Source organism: Larus michahellis, chromosome 1, assembly GCF_964199755.1.
Source record: "Larus michahellis chromosome 1, bLarMic1.1, whole genome shotgun sequence".
NCBI lineage: Eukaryota > Metazoa > Chordata > Aves > Charadriiformes > Laridae > Larus > Larus michahellis.
This window is the reverse complement of record NC_133896.1, coordinates 88,892,434-88,908,913: the sequence shown is the minus strand read 5'-3', so window position 1 is coordinate 88,908,913 and position 16,480 is coordinate 88,892,434. Positions and strand designations below refer to the sequence as shown.

Genomic DNA, 16,480 nt, shown 5'->3' with positions numbered 1-16,480 from the left:
GACACAAAAACTTTAAGACCAGGGAGATGCCAGTATTTGCCTTCAATGTTAGATTATTTTTTTTTTAGTGGCAGGGAGGAGAACAAAAAGAGGAACTGCAGGCGAAAGGCAAGTTGAAGATTTTTTTTGCTTAATTAAAGAAAAGCATGAGCTTGTGTTGAGGAGAAGGGTGATGAGGCAGAAGGGAGGGAGTGAGCCAGAAGTGGATTCTTAGGGGGTGAGGAAGTTGAGATTTTCCTGGCCGATTATTTTTTTAATAAACAAATAGATTTACAGCAAATGAAAGGATATAGTTTCTCACACTTAAAATGATTTTTTGCTCTTCATCACTATATGAATTAGTTCCATGTCTGAAATTGTTTTAAAGAGCAGGATAGTCTAAAGGCCAGTGATGAAAATGGAGCAACAAGTAAGCTTCTCTTTCCTGGGTCAAGAAATGGTATTTCCCCCCTGCTATCACAGTATATATTTGTTAGAGTGTATAACGGTGTGTTTAACCTAGTTTTCTCAGAAAAAGATGCTTATGTGATAGGACTGCCTGCTTGCCCCTTGTCTCACTTCTCCTGAACCTCCAACTTGCCGAATGCTTCTTGAAACTGCTGGCTGGTTATGGCACAGTGACAGCAATATCGGAGATACTGAGATTCCTAGGAGTTTTGTGGAAATTAGTGTCTGGAGAGAGGAGAGGAGCCTCAGGGAAAAACTGGAGCATGGGCTTAACTGCATAATGAGACATCAAAGAATTCACGTAATTGAACTGTGAACCCGGCTGTGTTAATAGACACCAGAGATTCCACATGAGAGAGCACCATCACGAAAACCTGAATCACAGGAAGGTTGTCTGTCAGGCCTCAACCCTTCTTAGATGTGAGGTAAACTGTCTATTCTAAACCAGGCTTCAGCAGTGTCGTTGCTAACATATCTGCTAGCTTTTTTGTGATCTCTTCTTTAGAGAGTCTGTGTTGATCTGGCTTCAGATGAATTCAGTGGTGAGCTGGGAACTGAATAACATCCTGATTTAGCAAGTTCATAGGAGGTGATGTGGAGTCATTTGCCAGGATTAGTGCTACAAGAAACAGTTTCTTTGCAAATCTGTTTTCTTCAACAACCAGAGGTGTTAACAAGGTGGATGCCTGTTTAGGTTAAAAGGCCAAATCCATTTTCATTGTGAAGCTGTTGGTGGAAATCAGTAACTAAGTGAGAGGGAGTTTCTCCATGGGCGTTTATTTCTGCATACGTTACTTATGGTTGTGCAGTAGGGTCCTTTCATGGCAATACCTCTGCCAAACTTGTGGCTTAAAATCTAATGGAAATTAGTGGAAAAGGTCAGAATAGGATCTGGGAATGAGCTATTTACATGCTTAGCAGTGTTAGTCAATAATTGGATTTCAGAGCAAAGGCTTTTTCCCAAACTCAAATGTCACATGAAACAAAAGCAAATTTTATACTTTTATGGCATAATAATGGCATTTCCTTGACTTAGATTAACTCAACATGTGAATAGGGCTGGAAGAGGCATAACAATTCAGCTGTCCAAAGAGCAGATGGTGGGCTTGTGTGCATGGATTTCCCAAACTGAGAGATGATGTCTTGTTGTGGACATTACATAATCCCTATTTCTGTCTACTGCGGATATCTCTTCCATAACAAACTTGGTGACACTGGAGCAGACTCCCACGGCTGGAGGATGAGTCTAGTGATGTCGACCCTGGACCAAGCGTTGAAGCTGGTGCTAAGTTTCCCTGTTTCTGTCCTTGACAGCCTTCTGCAGCTGTGTTACGTAATTAAGGAGTAGGTCATGTTCTTCAAGACAGCAGCTGTAATGTCAGCTGAAGGCCATGGGTCGACAAAGGCCCACGCTGACATGCGCCAGTCTGTCCTGTTAGACTGGATTAAAGTGGCAGAGATTTGGTAACTAATGCAGGGTGCATCTGGTATGGCGCATGTATTAGCTTGACAGGGTGTAAGGGAAGAGCTTGTTGTCAGTTTGTCAGGAGAAGGCACTTTCTTTATGGAGGGGAAGCGAAGCTTTTTAAAGAGGGAATGGAAGCTGCAGCAATCCTTGGACTTTATTCAGGAGGTAGGTGCTGATTCAGCAAAACTCAGTAAACCCATGTTTTACCTGAGCATGAGTTCGCTCACATGGTGAAGCCAATGAAGCTATTTCATTGACCTCTGTGAAGTTACTGACCTATTGCAAGTTGCACACATTCCTTGCTTGCTCAGCTGTCCACGCTCTGGCAAGGAGAATAAAACAGTTCCTGCCAAAGAGCTGAATAAAAGGGCCTGAGATGAAGTTGCATCCCTTACTTCATTGTTTAGTTGATTGTTTTTCCTTCTTTGCATCAAATCTTCTTTCCTGTCCTCAGTAAATATTTGCTGTATGTATGCCTACCAGCCATGCATTTAATACCCTAGCATGCAATATAGCACCCACACCAGTCCTCTGGCATGTAGTGACGCGATAGAGGATATACATTGGAATAGAAGGGGTCACCAACTTGACACATACCCCACAATTTGCCCAGAGAGCCAAATATCTCTTTTTTTGTGTGTGTTATCTCCCTTTTTTTTTAAAAAAAAAAAAAGGGAAAAAAGGAAGGGGGGCAGGGGGAGGGAAATCTTGCGTCTTTTCTATGCAGTCCCCTTTTGAAGGAAAAAAGAGCCTCCATTTCTGGGATAAAGCTACAAGTATTGTAATAGCAGATTGTATATCTGAAACTTTCTTGTAAGATACTCTTCATCTAAAGGATCAGAAATGAGTCCTCAGGTTAATTATTAGACTTGGGTTCTCCAGTCCAGTAGAGCCACTTTTCACCAGTGCTATTACCTGGTCTAATTACAAACCAACAATCTATTGGGAAAGCAGAACTGGCGGAAAGAGTGATATTCCTGTGCTGTTGAAGTCAGTGGGAGTTTTATCATGGCTTGGAAAAAGTGCCTTATACCAGTCAAACTTTCAGTTGCCAGCATGGCCTGACCCAGTTACAAAGCACAAACTGAAGTGTTAATCCTTTGTGGCTGCTTACAGGCGCCATAAGCTGAAGTGCCTCCAGGATGCTCCTGTTTAAGTTGCAGGGCCTTCAAGAGCAGAGTCATGACAGAGCGAAGTAAAAGAATTAAAACCGCTTTTGAGCACAGAGCAATGCACAGGAGCTCACGTAACCACACTGAGTTGTCAGTCTTGCCTCGATGACCTTTCTTTTTGGGTGAAATTAGGAAACTGGAGGGAGAGGAACAAACAGGAGAGATTAGAGAATAATTTTCTCCTTTATGCTCTGTGAACCAAAGAGAGTAAAACTACCATCAGAGGATATAAACAATCTGAATTATTGCCCAAACCTACTGTCAAAGAGGACCTTTGCCACTGAAATGGGAACATCTTATCTCCAGGTATCTCTCCTGAGGTCTGAGAAAGTTGGAAAAGAAGTATTTCAGAGTGTTTATCTGCATCTTTTGGTTAACATCAGTGTTATTTGAGTTCACAGAATCTCTCTGGGTGACCCCAGGTATTTAAAATCTGTAGAAAAGCACAGCACAATGTCTCTCATGCTGAGGGATGAGGCCTCACTAAACATAAGCTCTGAAGAGAAAAATAAAACCTGTGGTTTCCTTTTTGGTTTCTCTGAGCTTCATTTGAACTCCCTTGCCTGTTGTCTTTCTCTGTAAAGGAAGACAGAATAAATACATAAAACTGCCCAGTGGGACCTATTTGTTATCTCTGGAAAGTTCCTAAATGTAGGTTCAGCTCCTTGCACTTTAAAGGGGTGGAAAAACACATTGCAGGAGCTGAAAGTAAAATGCAGAGTGCTAATTTTCCATCTCAGCAGCCACACAGCAAACCAAAGACAGTGTAGTGGTTAAAAAAAAAAAAATACCCTTTGTTATCGGAAAACTGCACGGTCCTGCCTGTGGAACAACATACTTGCTGTAACGCTACAATGTGTGTCAACTGCAGTCAGTTCTTTATGGCCATAGGATTTAGAATTCGGTGGCTGCTTTTGAGAGTTTGTCTTACTAATTCTCTTAGACCTGAAGCATAGGTTGAACAAAGTGGTGTAGGTGTGAGCTTTCAGCATGCTTTTAATTTCTCTTTACCTTTTTCTGAATTCCTGGTTTATAAGACACAAAAAGCAGAAACCAGTAAATAAATGTATTGTAGAGCCTATTTAAATATACATCACCATATCAAAAGCCTGTGCTTCCTCTGGGTTGTGCAAAAATGTGTTTTCTTCATTCCTGGTGAAAAGGTGGCTTGTCTGTGTCATTTGCATCAGCCCCACAGGCACATAAGGGGTCAGGTAAGAGATATTACAGCCGGGAAACTGCCTGACACAAAGGGAAGAGTCCTCCATTGCTTTGGGCTGACATACATGAAACTGAGAATGTGACCCTCAAAGAGTATTTTGTAGAATCAATGCTCTCTTCTAAGCAATATCCTCTGACTTATTCTGTCTTATTTATTGTTTCTATTAGTAAGTGCAGTTTGCAGTAATTAAATTGACAGAGGTTTGTTATCCTGGAATGAATTCGTATTGCCATGATTTGTAACAAGGCATAGCATTCCTTTGTTGTAGGAAAAAAGATCCTTTTGAAAGAAAATCTTCACCTTTCTGGTAGTGAGGAGTGCTTGTCATATTTGGGTTTTAATTTCTTCATATGGTTTTTATTATTGCGCTGGTTTTCTGGTGCTGGGAATCATTTCTGCATGGAAGCAGCAAAAATGCTAGAGCTATCTCATCTACATCTTGGGGTATTGCCTCAAGCAGGTTGGGATGTGCTGTGTTAATGACACAAGAAGCTGGGAACTGACCGGAGAGTTCAAAAAAGTGACAGCAGCAGTAGCCTGTGTGCTACAAAGGGGAACCAGAAAGGTCTAAATGTACATTGCAGCAGTGCTGACACTTTGGTCGGATGATGGTGCCGGGTGGGAGTGCTAAATAACACTATCTGTATTAACCAAAGTACCACCTTCGCTTGCTTGCGTGTCAGTCACGGGCAATTTCCCTGACGTAGCTGGGGACCTTGGTGTAAGTGGTAAGGACGTGAGTCAGTGGCAGTCGGTGGCTATCCATTTTCCACTTACAAGCTGTGGGACTATAGTTAAGGAGGGAAACCACATGAGAGGCATTTTCCCTCTCTAATGTTTTTAGCTCTGTTTCCACCTGGCACTTATTTCACAGCTCACCACAAGTATGTTTTCTCTAGGGAAAGAGATAGGGTGAGCGAGCGTGGTTGCTGTTAACCATTCCATAAACCTGACTGACACTGGGCTTTTTTAGTAGTATTTCCAACACAGCCAGCATTTCTGCACCACGGACCTTGAAAGATCTGCACTCATGTGGACCCTCTTTCTAACAAAGGCCAATGGAAATCCATTGCCATATGAAAAGAACAGATTTCATTTTGAAATCAAGTACTCTCCAAAACTAGCTCTTAATATATTTGACAACGCTATGTGTTACCTCTTCTGTGACCTTAAGCAGCAGAAAAACAGGAAGGCAACATAAAATGTCATTGTTTTGCGTTGTTACGTATGAACCTGTCTTATGAACACCATGGCATAGTAATTCAAATGTGCATCTTGTCCCTCCTCTTAACAGAAAGACTGTCTTCAAGGGAACATGACCATAACCTTGTCCATACCAATTAAACACAATTGTTTTAGGAGGTAATTTAAATTGTGCAAACTGCCTTTGTGTGTGCACTCATAGTGCATTTTAAGAGTACTTTGCATTAAGTAAAATGCCACTTCTGTGAAGGATACCAGTTATTAACCACAGGTACGGCTTCAGATGGGAGTTGGTCAAACGCCACTGCAGTTGTCTAGACTGCCCTGAGTTGTGCTGTTACCATCCATGAGGTCCTCTGCAGCTGCTGCCCATAGGTGAGAAGTGCTTGGCCTCCTTCAAGTTACTCAACGCTTGCCTTGGGGCTAGAGTGGGCGTGCATGGAGTTGCAGTGTAGCTGCTGCCTACAGCACCTGAGACTACCTTAGCCCACAATAATTTACTTGTGCAACCTAAGTGCAAGTGGTTTCAGCTCAGGTCAGTTAGATCCATGCTTAACCTCAACTAAGCCGGGTTGTCCTTACTAAAATATATGTCTCTGTCCTGGAGTTTGCCTCCATTAATGAAACTGGCTTATTAAAACCAGTACCAGTTCATTGGTAGGCAAATCCTTAATTCTTAGCAAAATAGAGTTAAATCAGTAAAATCATTCTTAACTTGAATTAGAATGTCCCTGCAGACCCTATAATTTTATCAGGTAAGAGGGAGGTGGTTTTAACTCATTGCATTAGTTCGTACAAATGTCTTTCATGGACCCATTTGGGCCAATAGACTAAAACTGGCATAAAAGATAGCATAGAAATTTTGACTGTTCAAAAACTCCAAGCACGAAACATTCCCATGGTGCAAGAATCCTTTGAGGCAGGATGCTTTAATACCATAATTCATGGATTGTCTACAGGGGGAACACAAGAAAGTTAATCTAAGCTACCTTTTAAAGAAGATTAATTAAACATCATTAAAACTCTGTATGGACACTCATTCTGAGAATTAAAGGGGTAGGATGGGAGGCGAGTTAAATTAATGACACTTGAATTCTACATCAGAGGCCTAAGCACAATTTATCTGAACATTTCTGTTCTTAATGTAGTGAATATTATTTCATTTCCTTGGATGTCCCCAGGTAGACAAAGCCACCGGAGGACTGCAGCTGTTGAATTGCCCCAGGCTCTACAGGGGGGGTCCCCAAGAGGGGCACTTACTTCTCCTCTGTTATGGCTGACCACAGACCTGGGAGCCATCCCAGTTTCCACCAGGTATCCACCAGCTGCAGCAGTGGTGGCACCTGGCAGAAAAGGGGAGGACTGTTTGCCCTCTGTGACTGAGTTGTGTCCATGCGGTAGCAAGGTCAGCCAGTGCTGTGGTTGGGGTCGCTGCTGCATCACCTCCTCTTCTGTCCTGCTGGGATTCACCTGGCCCTGCTCACGAGAAGAACGGCAAAAGTAATTTCCAACAGAAAGACTGTGCAGGGTTGTTTCGTAGTGTTGTGTACATGAGCTTCCCTGTGGTTTTCAGAGATGAGTCAACATCGGTTTCCAGTCAGCTCTGTACTGAGCTGCAGCTGGGTGCGGAGCGGCTTGGATACCCCTGTGCAGGTACCACCATGTCCCTGCCGTCTCACTGCCTCAAGCTTTCCAGCTGGGCATGGGGCTATCAGAGAAGCTTCCCACCAGGAGATTTCAGAAGCAGCCCATGTGCTCATTCTCCGGCTCCTTGAGTTTTTCCTGCGGCAGAAACAGGGCTGCATAGTGCTCACAGGATTTTGAACGCTGGTGCTTGCTGGTAGCACAGCTTCTTCTCCCATCATCTTGCTGGCTGCTTTGTCACCATTTACCTTTGCATATGTTGCCTTCTGACTCTTCTCCTCCTGCGAACCCATTTCATTTTCCCACAGGGCAGAAGGGAGGAATGCAGACAGGGAAGTAGCTGGCAGCGTGTTAGTCACATGGAGGACAGCTGGAAGCTCATCCTTGCAGGCAGCTCTTTCCCTGATCTCAGTTTCCCCCTCCTGACTGCGATTATGCCCGTAAACCAGGTCAAGACCCAGTAGCAGCCGGTTGTAGAGTGTCAGGACACACAATGTGGGGAGCTGCCTGCACCATGGGCCCGTTAGATGGTCGTGACTGACTGGCATCTCTCAGCGATGCCCGAACTGCTGAGTCCTCCCGGAGGCAGTGGTGACCTGAGCGAGTTACTGAGTTACCGGGACCCGGGTGGCAGCTAGTAGAAATGCAGATGCTGTGAAGCTCCATTTGCCATGTAGGCAGTGGGAGCTGGAGCTGGCTGTGGTCTCCTGCAGGCAGCCAGCTGCCCATCTGGTCTGGGGACAGATGGGGGCACAGCCAGCGCTCCTTGCCTTAGAAAGAGGTTGTCCCCTGTCAGCAGGCACAGAGAGGTTTGCCCACACTGATGTGAAAAGTCCCCTATAATTAGAGAGGAGTGAAACGAATCGTCTCCTGTATGAATTGTTTGGAAGCAACTCTAGGAGCTGTTTGCTCTCCGTCAGGAATGATTTCTCCCAGGATTTTGATGTTTTCCTGTTTTTCCATCTATAATATAGAATTTTGTTATTATGGGAAGATGTGTGCTTCCATTGAAGCTGACATGGTTATTAAAAAAAATTTTATAACATGTCCTAGCCTCCGCCTTCTCCCTAGAAGGTGTGCTAGAGAATGGAAAGAGTTGTGAAGGATATGGAAGCTCCTGCTTTGGAATGTCACCTGAGCTTTGTCTCCAGACCTTTCCTCTCCCAGTCTTTGGTTGCTAGTGTGGTTGCTAGTTTGGACAGCATGTACCAGGCTGGTGGCACAGAGACTTGTGCAGAGGGTAACTGCTTTGTGGTGTAATTCTTCCAAAAATAAAAAAGCTGTGCATTGCAATCTGCAAAAGATAATGGGGTGATTGAACAAGTCTCTCGGAGGCATGCTTTCTCCCAGGGTGAGTGGGTAGGGTTCATTGTCTTCTATCAGTAATTTCACAGTCTTACCCATAGCTCTGCAGTGGCTGCAGAAGAAACAACTATGTGGCACGGTGGTATGCGACACGGCCTGTGAAATTCATTAACTTGCCACTACCCAATTACTACAGGCAATTAAAAGGTAAACAGTTAATCGTGTGACAGCACAGGATTCAGATTATGCTATTTGATTTAAACCGGTATCTGTTGGGAGTCTTCTCTGGTTACCAGTGAGCTGCCAGGTGGTTGCAGCAAAACTTCTGCAGCGCAAGGTGACAACGATGTGGCAGGTCGTGCCTGCAAGTCAGGCATGTGGGCAGTCACACCAGGCGTCCCTGGTACGTTATGGCTTTGCTCTGAGTGACCCAGCTGGCCGTGACAGCACAGTTTTGCTGAGAAGCGACCATCCATCAGAAGAGGGGTGGGAGCTGCGGTGGGGCAAGCCAGGGGTCTGGGAAGGGAAGGGGACTGCTCCCGACGTGTGTGCTCTTCAAAATGGTTCCAAAGGCCTCCGGTTTGAAGTCATTAGGCAGAGGGTTGCGCTTCAGTGGTGTCTGATCCAAATGCAAAGCAAAAAGCAAGCGTGTTGCAATCAAGCAGATGCTGGCAAGAGGAAAAGTCATCGTTTAGCCTGGCTGAAATCTGTCAGAAAGGTATTTTGCAAAATACAGCTGTTGCACTCAGAGTAGCTTTCACATAAACCCAATTAAATTTATTTTCCTTGAGCAGCTCAGAGCTGCCAGCCGCTTCTATTACTGGATGCCGTGTATCTCCAAGCCTCCTTTTTTGCTAGCATGGATAGACAAGAGCCTTTATGCGCTGGGCACTGTATAAACACCATGAAAATATCTCTGCACTAAAGATCGTGCAGCCTGATGCAAGAGACAGTAGGTGTATCTGGACAAACAAATGGGGAATACAGGGAGACAAACATACTAGAAGTGATTTTATAACAAATAGTGTTGGTCTTAGTGGTCCAGCTGTCCTCTAGAGACTAAGGGCAATGTTGTAGGCTGCCTATTGGGCTCCAAGAAGAAAAATAAATCCCTCATTCCTCCTGTATCACTCATGAGCTTTTCTTGTGGTTTCCTTATTTAGTTGAAGAGAACAAAACCTTGGAAGAAGCAGTGGGGTATTTCCACTGTTTCTCAAAATGTCTGAATCACACAAGGACAGATGTTTAGGCAGCATAAAGCTAATGCAGCTCTGCTAAAGCTTGTAGAGGAGGAATCGGGCAGTAGTTTTCTCTGAAAAGTTCTGGAATGTTGTTATCTATGTAGAAGTGTTATTAACATTTAAAACAGAAGCAAGGAGAAGGTTCGCTTGTGGACGTGGGTGTGTGATACTATGTGAATTCAATTAAAGCATCAGCCAGCTTTGAGGGGAAAAAAAACCCAGACTTTTGTTTCAGTAGTAGGGTCATACCTACAAGAGGTAGGTCGGGGTGTCTGTTGGTTTCAACCACACAGGTTTCCATTACATGTAGACCTACCATGGCTGTTGCAAGAATTGCTGAATACTGAGGAATTTTGCCAGAGCGTGGAGTTGCCAGTGTGCATGTCCCTGACGGGTGATGGGGATGAAGGAGGGAAGGTCAGCCCTTCAGAGCCACTTCTGCGATCACATCCCTAATCCGTGCACTGCTTGTGTGTGGGGAGTACACTGCTCAGTGCTCTCTGGCTGTAAACTAAGATTTTGTGTCCTTTTTATCCTCTGCACATTGGGTTGCCGAGAGAGGGTTTCCATTCTAGGTACAGTCAGTTACTTCCCAAGTATTTTGATCTGGCAAAGACTTTTTTAATTGAAATTTAATTGTTCTGTAGAAATGTGTTGCTTTCAGCAAAGCTTTTGCTGCAAGCCAGGAGGGCTCCCGCAGGCCCAGGCTGCCGGGCACCTGGACTCCCTAACTTCTGTTTTCTGGGATTGATGGAAGCTCAGCCTCCTCTTGCAAGAGAATAACTACGAAGTGCTTGCTCAGGAGCGCACTGCTCAGTTCCCAGTTGTCCTGACGGGTTGCTCCCTGCCTGCACAAGCAGCAGGCTGAGGGCAAGCAGCTGCCCTCAGTGGCTGGTTGCCCGAGCAGACAGCTGCCCGTGGGTGGTGTCTGAACCACACACCTCCTTCAGCCAGGATAGATAGGTGATCTGAAGGTGTTCTGCTGCTTTCTGGCTCACAGGGATGAGTTGACGGTGGTGAAAATTGTGTCACTACCAGAAATAGCAAAAATTTTAAAAATCCAGAAGGCACAGCTGACACATCAGCTCAGTCTATTCAAGTGTATTTCAGAAATGAAGAATATTTGTGGAGTAGATTCAGTCACCTGCAAAGGATGAAGCCGCATGGAGGATGCTGAGGGTTGAATGTTCATTAATGAGTTAAAAGGGAAGTGGCTGTGAAAGGCAGTACCAGAAATCCTCAGAAGTAAGTAACAGCAGTCAAGTTAATGTTTGCAGCTCTTCAAAAGCATTTCTTGGATGTCTTTTCAAAAGAGCCTGGATGCACTAAGGGAGGGCTCTGCCATCCTTTTTTCTGTTTGAGTAGATGCCTGAAAATAAATCCAAGATGGATTTTCTTGTAATGCCTGTTAAATGAGAAAACAGAGCCAAGACTAGATAAAAGACTTGAATGCTCAAGAGTTAAAAGTCATCAATTCAGCGGCAAGGTTAGATGAGCTTAATGTGTATAGATCAGCAAGAACTTCAGGAGGGAGCCTAAAAAGAAATGAGAAGCTTTATTCTCTTGGACATTAAACATCACATCTAATTATTTGGTAACTCGCAGGGTGATCTCTGCATGGGGCTGCACATGGTGCTTCTCTGCACGTGTGTTTTTGCCTGTGAGTGTGATGTGGAACTGCCAAAGCATTTGTAAATGCAGATAAACTAACTCCAGCTCAAATTTATTCCATAAACAGCTCTTCAGAGACACTCACCACTGCATAGATTCATTTGGTGGGTTGTTTCAAAGTCACATTAGCTTATTTGACTGAGATGATTGCAGCTCTCGTCTGGGCTCAGGGGATTCACTTAGCTGGGAATCAGACAACCTCTAGCCCTAAAACTATGAAAGGCAGAAATACATACCATTGGTTTTGGTGGATCTCAATTAGCAAAGTGGCTGTTCAGCTTCTGCAGGATCCTAAGCACTGTATTTAAAGCCTCAAAGTAACTTCCTTACTTCTAATCTTATCTTTTACTCATCTTCAGCCTTCATCTTCTGCCTTGTCTTTTGCAGTCTCATATGAAATGTTTAAGAACAGTTTAAAGAAAAATAATACATTGGATTTCTGTGAGTCAGGGGAATACTAGCCTGTTCTCAGTGCTTGATCCTTTCTGGAAAGAAAAATCCTATTGCTGTCTTTCCGCAGCCGAGCCATTTGAAAAACTCTCACCAGCTGAACACAAACCGTGTCTGGGTGTTTTGTCTTCCTTATCTTTTGTCTGTGTCTCAGTGCCACCAATGAAAGGAAGAGAGAAACAGAGCAGCTTCTCACGCTGACGTTGACATAACTTGGCACTTGCTGGAGATTAAAGCGAATATGACAAGATCTTTATTTCTGAGGCAGTCACAAGGATCTGAAGTGCTGACTTCTGTCAATACGGCAGTGGCAAGCCTCTCTGCCTCTCCCTCCCGTGAGTGCTGTTGCTATGAGAAAAGTAAGAGGCAGAGATGAGACAAGACATGGTTTAACTCTTCAAATATTCTAGGCTTTACCAGTATGCCAGTGGCTTAGGATTAAATGAAGAGAGAAAAAAATAACGTGAGGCAACACTACTGCGGGCTTATAACAATACAACCACGAATTGTGCAGCTGCATTTGTCCAACACATGCAAAAAGGATACCGGTGCATAGGAACAGACATGTAATGCATAGGGCACGGCCTTCCTTGGTTCCAAACCAGTATAAAATTTTTAACCTAACAGGAGTTATTCTGACTTAAAGCAATTGAGAATTTGATGTCCAAGTCCTGCTTTTCACATTTGCTCCTACCGTGAGATACCTGATTGCGAATACACATAGTATAGTCTTACAAGTTTACTGAAAATGAGTTCCTCTATGAATTCTTAGGCCTCTCCACCAGGCTGAGATAGCCCTCTGTGGGGGGAAGCTGTTTTCTTCCAGCTTGTTCCAGTCTGCAAAGGTGTTGCCTCCATTTCCCTCAGCCCAGGCACATTTTCTCATTCTGCCTCTGGGCTGCTGCAGAGAAACCCCCACAGGGAAGAGGGCACACACAGTTTAAGTGGATCAGGTTCAGCTTAGTCAACCCAGGCTTGGACAAAGCAAAAGTTAGTCCCTGCTTGAAGCAGTTTTGATCCTGTTTTGAGTCTGTTTCCTAAAGGCTAAAAAATGTCTGAGTTGTCTGCTTGGGTTGAAAGTGGCATGAATCATCAGGGAAACCCAGGAGGAAGTACCTGCAATTTTCTATCCTGGCAAACACAGACAAGTGAGCTAGAAGCAGGAACAGGAAGATTAAACTCCCAGTCCTTGACCTCTTTCTGCTCCCAGTTCGTTTGATGCAGAGCCTTTCATTTACCCAGATGTCTCTTTAAAATGGATCAATTGATCTTGTAGTCCCTCTCAGTGAGCTCCCACGGCTTAACTCAACACTTCTATGGGACTTGAAGCTCTCAGATGGAGAGTCCTCCAGAAATGCTGAGCCCCGTTGAAGCTGGTAGAAGAACATGAGCCAACAATGTGCCCTTGCTGCAAAGAAGGCTAATGGTATCCTGGGCTGTATTTGACAAAGTTTTGTCAGCATGTCAAGGGAGGTGATCTCTCCCCTCTACTCAGCACTCATGAGGCCACACCTGGAGTGCTGTGTCCAGTTCTGGGCTCGTCAGTACAAGAGAGACATGGTCATACTGGAGAGAGTCCAGCAAAGGACTATGAAGATGACAAAGGGACAGGAGCATCTCTCATGTGAGGAAAGGCTGAGAGAGCTAGGACCGTTTAGCCTGGAGAAGAAAAGGCTCAGGGGGATCTTACCAATGTTCATAAATACCCGGAGAGGCAAGGGCAAAGAGGACAGAGCCAGGGTTATTGTGTACTTGGACTTTTTGCATTACTCCTTGAAGCAACTGCTCCCTGTTTCTTTGGGGCAGGCTGGTACCGTCCTTCGGAGCAGCTTTAGCAGAGGATCAGTCTGGATTATTCAGTCTTTTGGAGATAATCCTTCTAGATGCAGGTGAAGTATTACTGCAGCATGGCAAGCGTGCATTACTACTGGCGATCGTTCTGTGCGTTTGGTTCTTTGGCCAATACGTGGATACTTGACTTGGGGGGAAAGCTTAGTTGCTGGGTTGTTGTGTTGGGAGGATGGACTGGTGTTTTGAAGTATGTGCTTTCTGCAAAAGTTTCTGAGAAGCGAAATTCAATTAGCATTTGTAAAATTGCATAAGAAACCTCACAGTAATTACTGAGAAGACTTTGGTCAACTGATCTCAGTATAAGTGATGTTTCTGAGTTGAAAACAGTACAATGAGCAATGAGTTAATGGTAGTGGGCAGAAGAGAAGGATGACAGGCCAAGTAGGGACCAGCAAGCAGTGTGTTAGCTGTGCCTCATGCTCTTGGCTATGGCCTGTGCTGCAGGGGCAGGAAGGTGGAGGGGAATGTTCCCATGCTGGGTCCCACTGGTGACTGGGGGAGATCCTGCTGCTGCTGGGGTGGGCCGGGTGGGACTGTCCTATGGCTCTGGACGAGAGTGTCCCCCCGACATGCATGTCATCTGCTTCAGGCGCTCAGTGAAGGCAGGGGCTTCCTGAACTTCTCTCCTTGGGTTCAAATGCCAAATGGCACTTGGGTTCACCACTGGGTTTCCTCTGGTGTCTTTGGAGAACCTTTCCCCAGCATGGCTTGCCGTGGCATGTGGTATCTGTCGATACGGTAGGAAAAGCCAGACTTCTAAAACTCCAGTATGTTGTTGCTATTTCGCTTGTCTAGGGCCTGTTTACTGCTTCACTTTTTGGTGGTAAGACTCAATTATTGTCAGTCATGGTCAGTTTTGGGCGAAAGCACAAACCCCTTGTGTAAGGCCTGAGGAAGAGAAGGCAACCGGGGCTGAGGGTTTTGCTGTTCCTGCCTTTGTGCCTGTCGCTGTGTCAGGAAGGGGACGGGGAGGAGCAGGTTGTGTGGTGGTTGAGCTGTCGGGCAGCAATGCCTTGGCAGTCCCCCCACGGAGCCTGCAGAAGAGTCCCTTGTCGTGCTTGGGTAGCCGGGCTGGTTGTCGTGATCCCCCGGTCGCTTGCGAGGCCTTTTCCAAGGGCTTATAGCGAGAGCTGGGAACATCTCTGAAACAGCCCAAGATCGGATGGAGGTTGGCAGCGTGGGGAAATATGTCTGATAAACCTCAGTGTGACATTGTACAGAGGGGGATGGTGATGCCACTTTACCAAATCTTTCATCAGGTTTGTTTCATGCACTTGCATGTTAGGTTCCCGTAGCCAGTGGCACTGAGGCTGAGGCGGGGGTGACTTGTGTGTGACACAGAGGAGAAGGGATGCCACCTGCCAGGTGCTTCCCTTGTCTTGCGCCCGCTGGGGAAGGACCAGCTTTTGGGCAGTTTGGGCTTGGGGGGTACTTTGTGTGTGTTTTTCCAGGTGGGTTCTGTGGTTTGTAGAGGGGAGTTCAAGCTTCATCCTTGCCCTGCACCAGAGGCCTTGAACAGAGAGTTTCTCCCTCACGCCTCTGCTTCCCTGGCACGTCTGGGTAGACGTTGTCCCATGTCACCGTGCTCATTAGCATGCGGAAGCCCATTGTCTGCGGCGTTGCCCAGCAGCCTTTGCTCCCTGGCGCACCACAGTGGGCTTGGGCTGGCAGTTGCCCGCGCTCCTGGAGCGACCGCGGAGGTGGGAGGAGGCGAGAGAGGTGGCTCTCCAGTTCCCCAACTCAGAAGCTGCAGCAGCACTTCCACACCTTCCGCGTGTCCTGGGGCATCACCAGTGCGGCGTCGGCATCTCCACGTGGCCTTGGTAGCCTTGCTGCGTAGGGAAGGGCAGAGAACAGCTGCCCCAAGCAAGTTTGGGTCCGGCTCCCCACCAGGGACTCACAAGTGGCAGAGGAGAGAGGCTGCAGCCGCTGAGCTCTCAGCCCCAGAAGGTCCAGCGATTAGTTCTCCGTGTGCCTTGGTGGAGCGTGAGCAGAAGGCCGGCAAGGATGGCCAGCCACACCTCAGGTGGAGAGGGAGGAGGAGGAGGCTTCTTTCTGGTCTATGTGGACAGGACAAGCCCTGCAGAGCGAAGGCAGATGTCCCGGCGCAGACAGATGCCCCGGCGCAAGCAGATGCCCTGGAGCAGACAGATCCAACGGCGCAGGCAGGTCTCCCGTCAAAGGAAACGCCGCTTGCACAGCCTGATAATTCTAACTTCGTTTTGACTTGCATTTGTCCGATTCTCTAATGTTTGTAATTTCACCTTTAAAAAAAAATGGTAGTTTTCTTGCTGTCGTGTTCCACACAAGAATTTTAAAACTCACCTCTGTTGTGTTTTTTGAAAGTAAATGGTAAGTCTGCCTACCACTTGGGTATAGCTTGGGTTGGGCACCAAAACCGCATGGGTTGGGCACCAAAACCACTTGGGTTTTCGTGATGAAACTAGATGATTGCCAGTCATACTTGGTTTTGGTTGGTAACAAGTGCAACCTTCAGAGAATGCCTGTTGATGCAGTTTTTGCCGTTGGAGGGAACACTGGGGAAAGCCACCATCCCGATGGTCCCTAATGATGCCCCTTCCAGCTGTGTCCATGAAGGAGAACAGGTTAGAAGAGGAAGGTGGAAGGGAAATAATTCCCCCTTGAGAAGAATTTTTCTGGGGGGTTGTGCCATCAGGGCAGCATGGTTCTGTCAGAAGGGATGGAGATTAGGCCTCCTAGTAACATTTGTTTTATGCACAATAATGATATTTATAATTGGTTTGATGAGCTGCAAACCTCTTTCAAAGCTTGAGGTGCAAAGCTG

At 45.9% G+C, this 16,480-nt stretch overlaps 1 protein-coding gene across 8 annotated transcripts in view; it reads left to right on the top strand.

The window, feature by feature from the left end:
• Window positions 1–16,480, top strand: part of PRR5 (proline rich 5) — a 98,844-nt gene that overhangs the window by 65,228 nt on the left and 17,136 nt on the right. The window lies entirely within an intron of this gene.